Genomic DNA, 10,162 nt, shown 5'->3' with positions numbered 1-10,162 from the left:
AGTCTGTACCGCTTACAATAATTTTATTTTATAAAATGTGACCAGTTTCTACCATCGTTCGACCATCTTCAGACCGTTACTCGTTAAACGGAGTAACATGGAAGTTATTAGAGGACACGTAAAAAATAGACACGCAATGAAAACGATAAAACTACAGTATAAGTGAAATGATAATTAAATCAAGACGCTAAGCTGTCGACAGGAGTTGATATATATCAACGGGGACAGTTGAAAACGTGTGCCCCGACCGGAACTCGAACCCGGGATCTCCTGCTTACATGGCAGATGCTCTATCCACCTGAGCCACCGAGGGCACAGAGGTTAGTGCAACTGCAGGGATTTATCCCTTGCACGCTCCCCGTGAGACCCACATTCCCAACTTAATGTCCACACACTACATTCGTAGTGCCCCTGCCCATTACCCTCATTACTCGCAGCAGACAATCTTACCGAGTCCCGTAAGAGTTCGGGCAATGCGTGTGCATCCAGCACAGAAGAAGAAGGTCAATGGCCGGTTAATCTTAACTATATGAAGATGGTATCTGTTCTTTCGGACATGTCCGAAAGAACAGATACCATTGATGATCATGGAGTTCTCTTAGAATGAAATGGTAATTAAATCAAGACCCCTAAGCTGTCGACAGGCGTTGATATACATCAAAGGGGACAGTTGTAAATGTGTCCCCCGACAACCTTCATATAGTTAAGGCTAACCAGATTGTCAACTGATGAAAAACCAGTACACCACCTTTGCCCTCCTGGACCTGATTCATGGTGTAATTACCGCAATGCCCAGTACTCAAACTGTTCATACAGCGATAAACGTTCCATCCCAGCAGCAGTCATGGATATCATAAAATCTATTTACAGAGTCCTGAAAAATCCTGAATTACTGAAGAAGTGTCTGCATGGTCAGACTCAAAATCCCAATGAGTCGTTCAATAATCTTATATGGACTCGCTTACCAGAAATTGTTTTTCTTGGAATGAAGACACTAAAGCGGGGGGTCAGTAATGCTGTTAGTGCTTTTAATGATGGCAACACTGGTAGGGTGAAAGTGCTACAGCATATGGGAATTAATCCCGGGGCAAACTGCATCAGAGAACTTGAACGGATGGACAAGGTTCGCATTGATTATGTAACCTCCCAACAATATAATATAATTACGTATAGCATTGACATTTAGCGTAACCTCCCAAAAAAAATAGTTATATAGCATTCACATTTAGCATAACCTGCCAACAGATAAATTCCGTAACCTACCAATAATAAAAAATGTGACTAATCTCTCAATAAAATTGTGGCTCACTTATAACCTTTCAATAATTAACTGACTGTGAATCTAAACTGGTGAATTTGGACGCCAGCAGTGCTGCGCTATGGCCCTGAAAGATCATTCCGAATAAATCGAAATTCTTACCTCAATAAAGTCGCCGGATAACGCGTATATATCTGCTCCTATAAGAAATTTTTGTGGTACAGCTCAGTGCAATGCTGGCCAATCGATTTGTCATGTATAAAAAGAAACAACTGATTTTTCTTTACAATAATCGGGATAACCATGGATTGGAGAAATTAGTAAATTCTTTAAATTGAGATGAATGATTGTCAAAAGTTACTTTTTATAAGAAAGATTATTATTAAGAGATTTTTTAGAAACATTTACATGGGACTTGATATAACAATAATACATACGCGCGACGCTGCTTTTACCTTATACTACAACGCTTAGGCTCCGCCATCGCACCCCACGACCGGCCCAGCCAACTCCATACACACGACTGCTAGCAACTACAAACTCCTACTGCTACACAGTTCCTACTTTTGACAACACTGCTCTTTGGTCTGAGATTCTCTTATAGCTTACGTATCGCAGGCAGCGCGTGAGCAATCCATCGAAATTACATCTGCTCGAGTGCGCTAGCAACAAATTCTTTAATCATGGACCTCTTACAATAAAGCAGATTACGCAGCACAGTTGGCCACTAAGGTGTCCAGAAAGAGGAAAAGAAGAAAAAACTGGAAAAAGATCAAGAGGATGATATACAGTATGGGGCAGGGTGCTTCTCAGTGACTAAAAATAAAAAATTAAGCATATATCAAGTGAGTTACAGTCTTTTGAAACTTTAGTAGCCTTTCCTGAAAATTTACATTTTCTATTGCATTTTTCCCTAAATCTGATTAACAAATTCCAGTAGAGTATTCAGATTTTCAGGGAGTAATAACATACATATCCTGAGTCTACTGAACTAAAAGAAGAACATCATCATCATCAGTTATCTGCTATATTAGCAGGTCCTTTGCCTCTCCATTTTCTGCGATCCATTGCTTCCTTCTTAAGGATGCTGTATGCTGTACCGTCCATCATGTCATCCAGTATCTGGAATCTCTTCCTTCCTCGCTTCCTTTTCCCTTCTACATAACCTTCTACAACTGTTTTTATCAGTCCGTCATTCTTTCTTAATATATGCACAATCCAATTTCTTATTCTTCTCTTTATTACATCTAGTAAATGTCTTTTCTCTCCCACTCTTCTCAATACCCCTTCATTTTTTACTCTGTCCATTCAACTTATTCTTTCCATCCTCCTCCATGTCCACGTCTCAAAATCCTCCAGCTTTTCTCTGTCTTTCTTCCCCATAGTCCATGTTTCAGCGCCATATAGAAGAACAACCCATACAAGACATTTTATGAGTCTCTTCTTGAGTTCTTTGTCCAGACCGCTGCAGAAAATTCTCCTTTTCTTATAAAACGCCTCTTTTCCCATTGCTATCCTTGTTTTAATTTCTGTGGTGCACTTCCAGTCGATATCTATCCTGCTTCCAAGATACTTAAAATTTTGCACCTCTTCTAGTATTTCTCCATTCAGCATAATTTTTATTTCCTTATTTCCTCCTAGTGCCAATACTTTCGTTTTATTTGTGTTAATTTTCATTCCATATTTTTTCCGTTAGTTTCAATGGTGTCTACCAAATCCTGTAATTCTTTTTCCCCTGTGGTTAGAAGGACCATGTCATCAGCAAACCTCAAACACCCTACTCTTCTTCCTCCAATTTCTACGCCTTTGTCATCTTGGTCAATCATATTTTCCAAGTAGAGATTGAAAAGAGTAGGTGATAAACCGCATCCTTGTCTTACCTATTTTCCTAGTCCGATCCAGTTTGTACTTTCTCCTCTCACTTTAATTGAAACCTTTTGATTAAGATATAATGAGTTTAAAAGTCTTCTGGTTTTCCAGTCCACTCTCTTTTCCCTCATTATAGTCGCCAACTTGTCCCAAACCACATTGTCAAATGTCTTTTCTAGATCGATGAAGCATATATATAGGTCTCTTCCTTTTTCAGTAAACATTTCTCCCAATATTCGTAGGAGCCTTGTTGCATCTCTGGTGCCCGTATTCCGTCTAAAGCCAAACTGCTCCTCGCCAAGATTTTCCTCCATTACTTTTTCAAGTCTTTTATTAATTATTCTTAACATCACTTTGGCTGCATGTGAAATGAGGCTGATTGTCCTGTGCTCGCTGCATTTCTTGCTTCCTTGTTTTTTCGGTAATGGAATCATTACTGTTGTCAGAAAGTCCCCAGGCCATTCACCACTGTCAAACATTTTATTACATAATCTCGATATTTCTCTTAATCTATCTTGGTTAAAGCATTTTAATATTTCTCCCGGTATCGTATCTGCACCTACCGCTTTGCCATTTTTCATTGCAGCTATGGCAGACTTTACTTCTTCCAGTATGATGGTTGGTCCTTTCTCGTCATCACTTACACTGTTGTGTGATTCAAGTTCCAGAGTTTTGTGGTTTGCTATTTGCGTCATATAGCTCTTTTTGATATTGTTCCCATCTCTGGAGGACATCGTCACGATCTTTGTACACTACCTCTTCGTCTTTACTCAAAATTTCCATAGTAGCACTTCCTGCTCTGTTTTGTTCCCACATCATAGTCTTTATTCTGTTGTACAGTAAGTCGTATCTTCCCTTCCTGTCCAGTTCTTCAATTTCATCACATTCCTCTTTTAACCAGTTTTTTCTAGCCTGCTGTGTTTCTTCGCAGTCCATTATTTAACCTTCGGTATATCTGTCTTGCATCTTCAGTGCTCTTGTTTTTCAATTTTCTTCTCTCCTCCATCTTGGAAATCATTTCTTGTGTGACCCATGGTTTTTTTGACCTTTTCCCTTTTACATATTCTATATTTTGCTGTCCTGCTTTAATGATTCCTTCTTTCAGCATATTCCAGTACTCGTTGGTATTATCAGGTGGTTCTTTGTCTCGTAATGTGTTTAGAAACTCCCGAGACAGTATTTCTGTGATTTGTTCTTTGTTGGATCTTATCATCTCTAGATCCCACTTCTTCACCATGGTTGCCTTCTTCAGTTTTTTCATTCTTATTTCTATTTCTTCCATAAGTATGTTGTGGTCACTATTAATATCTGCACCTGTTAATGTGTGCACCTTCTTGATTCTATTCCTGTATCTTTCTTCTACCAGTATAAAATCGATTTGTTTCTGTATTTATCCCCTGGTGATTTCCAAATGTAGAGCCTCCTATTGTGGTTCTTGAACCATGTGTTTGTCGCTATCAGCTGCCTTTCCTGAAGAAGTCAATTACCCATTCACCTCTATCATTTCTCTTTCCAAGACCATGACTGCCTACTATGTTTCGCTCTTTCCCTTTTCCCACAATGGCGTTCCAGTCTCCCATTATTATTTTGCAGCATTTTTTATTTTCGTCCGTTATTCTCTCTATTACATTGTACGTTTCCTCTACAATTTGGTCATAATGTTCTGAAGTTGGCATATACACCTGGACAATCAGTAAATCTTTTTGTGCTCCTTTCAGCCTTACACCAATAACCCGGTCATTTGCATAATCAACATATTCCACACATTTAGCCAATTCCTTTGTCATAATCATTCCTACTCCATGAATTCAGTGTAACGTCCCCTTAGAACAATTATACACGACTGTCCTTAAACTGACACACAATATTTTTAGCGCAACGCAATCTGACTTTCAAAAATCCCTACAAAACACTGGCCCTGACTAACATTAACCTATACCTTTCACAAATCACTTACCTCACCAAAAATCTTCCTTACTCGAACTACTGCAATACAGCGAGCGCCACTACTGCCAGCTAAATAAAAGATTCAAACTACGGAAGGCACTAACTACTGATAGGCATAGTTAGCAAATGAAAGATTTTAATAGAGAACAAACAATGTATTTACCTTAATAGTGTTGAAAAATCATAATATACATAGCAGTTCATGACATCCAGTCTTACAAATTTCAAAACTCCGCCATCTCATTTCCCACATCCACCACTGCTGGCGGCTCACCTCCAACTGCGCAACGCTACGCGCTGTTCACATCCAGCTGCCCAACACTACAATGGCAGACAACAATGCAAACTAGCCACAGACTGCACACAGCACAGCCAGTGATTTTCATACAGAGCGCTACGTGGCGTTACCAATAAGAAAAACCTAAACAGCCTACTTACATCAGTTTACTTCTCCTTCTGAGTAGTACAACACATATTCATCAGACTGCAACTCTCCATGTCCATTCCATCTTACCTCAGAATCTCCTACGAGGTCCATATGATTCTTTTCCATCTCTCTTTTAAGGTTTTCTAGTTTTCCTGCTTGTAGCAGAGTTCTAACATTCCAGGTACCAATTCTCATTTCGATTTTTTCCCTCCTTTCAAGTTGCCCCCCCCCCCCCCTCCCCGGAGATCCGAATGGGGGACTATTTTATCTCCGGACACTGATTTAACATGAGAGGAAGCCATTTTTGTGCATAAAATGGAGACTGCATCATGCAGGGAAGATAGTCTGTGGTGGTATTCCGTTGCCTTCCGCAGTTCTGGAGGCCGTCCCTAACATGGGATACAGACGCCTTTTGCAGCCGCCCGCTCCGGGTCAGACGCTGCATGAGAAGTATAGGTTGGAAAATTAAAGACCCCTAGCCCTCGAAACCTAATAGCGTCAGGGTCAGAAAAGAACAAGAGCTGTCCAAGGGTGGCCAGATAGGAAAGATAAAAGTGAAGAGCCTGGCATAAGTAAGTGGAAGCAATGCCAAGACTCAGCTCGGGGCCCCATGGTCGCCAGCCACGTAATCACTAGGTGTGAGTTCCACTGTAGAAAAAGAAGAACATATTGTTATGTATAATTAAAATTAAATAGGATAACGAACAAAAAACTACACAAAATTTTAACCGTGCAATTAAAAAGTTGTAGTTCCGAAAGCAGTCGCTGAAATGCAATTAATGTAGCTCAGTAGACTCAGAACAAACAGTTGAATGTCCTGTAAAAGTTTCATGTCAATGGCTACAGTGGTTCATGAAATACAGGGAAGTTGAGTCACTAAATTTAACATTGTCGGGATAGGGCGTTCCAACTCCCCTTGGACTAGTCAATAGACGAGGCAATAAGAACAAAACGAATCTAAATATATTACTCTAAAAATTGAAATTAATACACAATTACAAATTTCCATTGAAAGAAAGTAACATTTTTGGTCTGACCGGAGACAGGAACGGCCCAAATTACAACTATTTTTCGGTGAACCATCTTTTGGACAGAATAGTTTCTAATCACTCCCCATCAGCCAAATTATTACATGAACACACATGACATTAAACATTAAATACAGCACACCATGAGTGAGAAGTGTGGCCTTTGCCGTAGGTTCGTGAGTAGTGGATTGCGGTGTGAGACATGTTCGAAGTATTTTCACTGGGGGGAATGCAGTGGGGAAGCCAGTGGGCATTCTGGTGAGATCCTCTCCTGGAACTGCAGGTTATGTAGCAAGAGTAAGTTGATAGAGGAGCAGGAGCGTAAGAATTGTGCCCTACAGGTGCAGTTGAAAAACGCACAGGAGGAGCTATATAGGATGAGGAGGGAGAAGGGGGTTGGGGAATGGGAGCTGGCTGTTGGCAAGAGATTTTCTAGGAGGAGATTTTCAGATAGTTTTACTATTGGTGTTTGCAATAGATATGACCAACTGTCAGAGTCTAGTGGAGAGGAATCTCTGGTAGCTGTAGATGTAGAAAGTATGCAGCAGACTTCAGCAGTTACGGTGGCTAGGACAGTTGCAAAGTCGAAGAGGAAGAAGAAGTTTCTGCTGTTAGGTAGTTCTCATGTCAGAGGTGTAGGCCAGCAGTTACAGGAAGTGTTGGGGAGTGAGTACCAGGTCACCAGCATTGTGAAGCCTAATGCAGGATTGGCTCAGGTGACTGTTAACACAGGGGGGTTATGTAGGGATTTTACTAAAGAGGATCAGGTAGTGATTGTGGTTGGGGCTGGTAATAGTATTGATAGGGATGGGGAGTATGACATAGATGGTGACCTGGAAAAGTAGCCACTCAAACTGGCAACACGAATGTGCATTTCGTGGAACTGTTTCAGCGTCACGACCGGCCTCATCTTAATACAGCCGTCAGGCGTAATAACATGAGACTTTGGGTGCGCTGATGACAGAAAGCGTGGGTTACATTTCAGCGGTGTCGGTGGAGTCTATCAGTAGGACAGGGTTCACTAGACACGGCCTGCACCTCAACAGGTATGGGAAGGGGAGGTTGGCAAAGCTTATAGGTGACAGCATAGGTGGGGTTGGTGGCATCACTCATGGGAAAATTCCTGCAGTAGTTGGTGTCAGAGCTGCACCTTTCTTAGATTGAAGTCAGCTGATAGGTATTCCTGCTTAAGGGAAGTCTCTCTAACAAAGGAACCACTTTTGACAAAGCTTAGGTATCCGAGTAATGAGGGAATTAGTGTATTTCATCAAAATATACAAGGTATTTGAGATAAAGTTAGTGAACTGCTTATAGATGTTGACTCTGAAATTATTGGTATATCTGAACACTTCTTAAATAAGGAGATAATTCAGAGGCTTCCTTTATCAGGATACAGGTTGGCTGGCAGCTTTTCTAGGAGCTCTTTGCGGTGTGGGGGAGTAGCCATGTATGTGAAAAACGGCATCCCATTTGAGTCAATTGATGTTTCAAAGAACTGCACTGAAAAGGTGTTTGAATGTTGTGCAGTAGTGGTTAAATTTAATTTAGCTAAACTTCTAACTGTTGTTATTCATAGATCCCCAGACTCCGATTTCACAACATATTTGTTAAAGCTTGAGGAGGTTCTGGGTTCACTTTATAGGAAATAAAAAAAGTTAGTTATGTGTGGTGACTTCAACATTAATTGTATAAGTGATTGTGCAAGGTAAAGGATGCTGGTAGACCTCCTTAATTCATATAATCTTATGCAAACCGTATTCTTTCCAACGAGAGTGCAAGAAAACAGTAGAACAACCATAGAAAACATTTTTGTTCATTCCTCATTACTAGAAGGTCATTCTGTTAGCAAAAAGGTGAATGGTCTTTCAGATCATGATGCACAAATTTTAACTCTAAAAGATTTTTGTACTACAACACATGTTAAATATAGTTATCAACTGTTTAGGAAAGCTGATCCAGTTGCTGTAGAGACCTTTGTAAACCTTATCAAGGAACAGGAGTGGCAAGATGTTCATAGCGCTGATACAGTAGATGATAAATATAATGCTTTTCTCAAGACTTTTCTCGTGCTCTTTGAAAGTTGCTTTCCGTTAGAACGTTCAAAACAGGGTACTAGCACAAACAGGCAGCCTGGGTGGCTGACTAGAGATATAAGAATATCTTCTAGAACAAAGTGGCAATTATATCAAAACGTTAGAAACAGGCAAAATCTAAATGCAGCAGCCCATTACAAACAGTATTGTAAGGTGCTTAAAAATGTTATTAGGAAGGCAAAAAGTATGTGGTATGCAGATAGAATAGCCAAGTCTCAGGATAAAATTAAAACCACATGGTCAGTCGTAAAGGAAGTGGCTGGTCTGCAGAGACAGGTCGAGGATACAGAATCAGTGCGTAGTGGGAATGTCCGTGTTACTAATAAGTCGCATACATGTACAGTATTTAATAATCACTTTCTGAATATAGCAGGTGAACTAAATAGAAACCTAGTCCCAACAGGGAATCATATAGCGCTCTTAGAAAAAAAGTGTTCCGAGACTGTTACCTGAAATGCTCCTCCATGATACTGACAAGAGGGAGATTGAGTTAATAATTAAATCACTAAAGACCAAGAACTCTCATGGATATGACGGGTTATCTAGCAGAATACTGAACTATTGTTCTATGTATGTTAGCCCAGTACTTAGCCATATCTGTAACTTTTCCTTTAGGAGTAGACGGTTTCCTGACCGATTAAAGTACTCGGTAGTGAAGCCACTTTATAAAAAGGGAGACAGGGATAATGTTGACAATTTTAGACCTATTTCTATGCCATCGGTGTTTGCTAAAGTTATCGAGAAGGTTGTATATACAAGGTTACTGGAGCATTTAAATTCACATAATTTGCTGTCAAATGTACAGTTTGGTTTTAGAAATGGTTTAACAACTGAAAATGCTATATTCTCTTTTCTCTGTGAGGTTTTGGACGGATTAAATAAAATGTTGCGAACGCTAGGTGTTTCCTTTGATTTAACGAAGGCTTTTGACTGTGTTGACCACAAAATATTACTGCAGAAGTTGGACCATTATGGAGTAAGGGGAGTAGCTTACAATTGGTTCGCCTCTTCCTTTAAGAACAGAAAGCAGAAGGTAATTCTCCGCAATATTGAGAGTGGTAGTGATGTTCAGTCCCAATGGGGCACTGTTAAGTGGGGCGTTCCCCAAGGGTCAGTGCTGGTGCCACTGCTGTTTCTTATTTATATAAATGATATGCCTTCTAGTATTACAGGTGATTTAAAAATATTTCTGTTTGCTGATGACACCAGCTTGGTAGTGAAGGATCTTGTGTGTAATACTGAAACAGTATCAAATAACGTAGTTCATGAAATAAGTTCAGGGCTTGTGGAAAATAAGTTGATGCTAAATAACAGTAAGACTCAGTTTTTACAGTTACTAACTCACAATTCAACAATAATCGATATTTTGATCAGACAGAATGGGCATATTGTAAGCGAGACGGAACAGTTCAAGTTCCTAGGCTTTCGGATAGATAGTAAGCTGTTGTGGAAAGCCCATGTCCAGGATCTTGTTCAGAAATTAAATGCTGCTTTATTTACCATTAGAACAGTATCTGAAATAAGTGACAGTTCAACACGA

General features: G+C 40.0%; 1 non-coding gene across 1 annotated transcript; it reads right to left on the bottom strand.

Annotated features, from left to right (window-relative positions):
* Nucleotides 1-239: 239 nt before the first annotated feature.
* Nucleotides 240-314, bottom strand: Trnat-ugu (transfer RNA threonine (anticodon UGU)). The gene has a single exon. It is a non-coding gene; the product is annotated as a tRNA-Thr (tRNA).
* Nucleotides 315-10,162: the final 9,848 nt, after the last annotated feature.

Source organism: Schistocerca cancellata, chromosome 2 (genome assembly GCF_023864275.1).
Source record: "Schistocerca cancellata isolate TAMUIC-IGC-003103 chromosome 2, iqSchCanc2.1, whole genome shotgun sequence".
In the NCBI taxonomy this organism is placed as follows: domain Eukaryota; kingdom Metazoa; phylum Arthropoda; class Insecta; order Orthoptera; family Acrididae; genus Schistocerca; species Schistocerca cancellata.
This window is presented reverse-complemented; position numbering and strand designations above follow the sequence as displayed.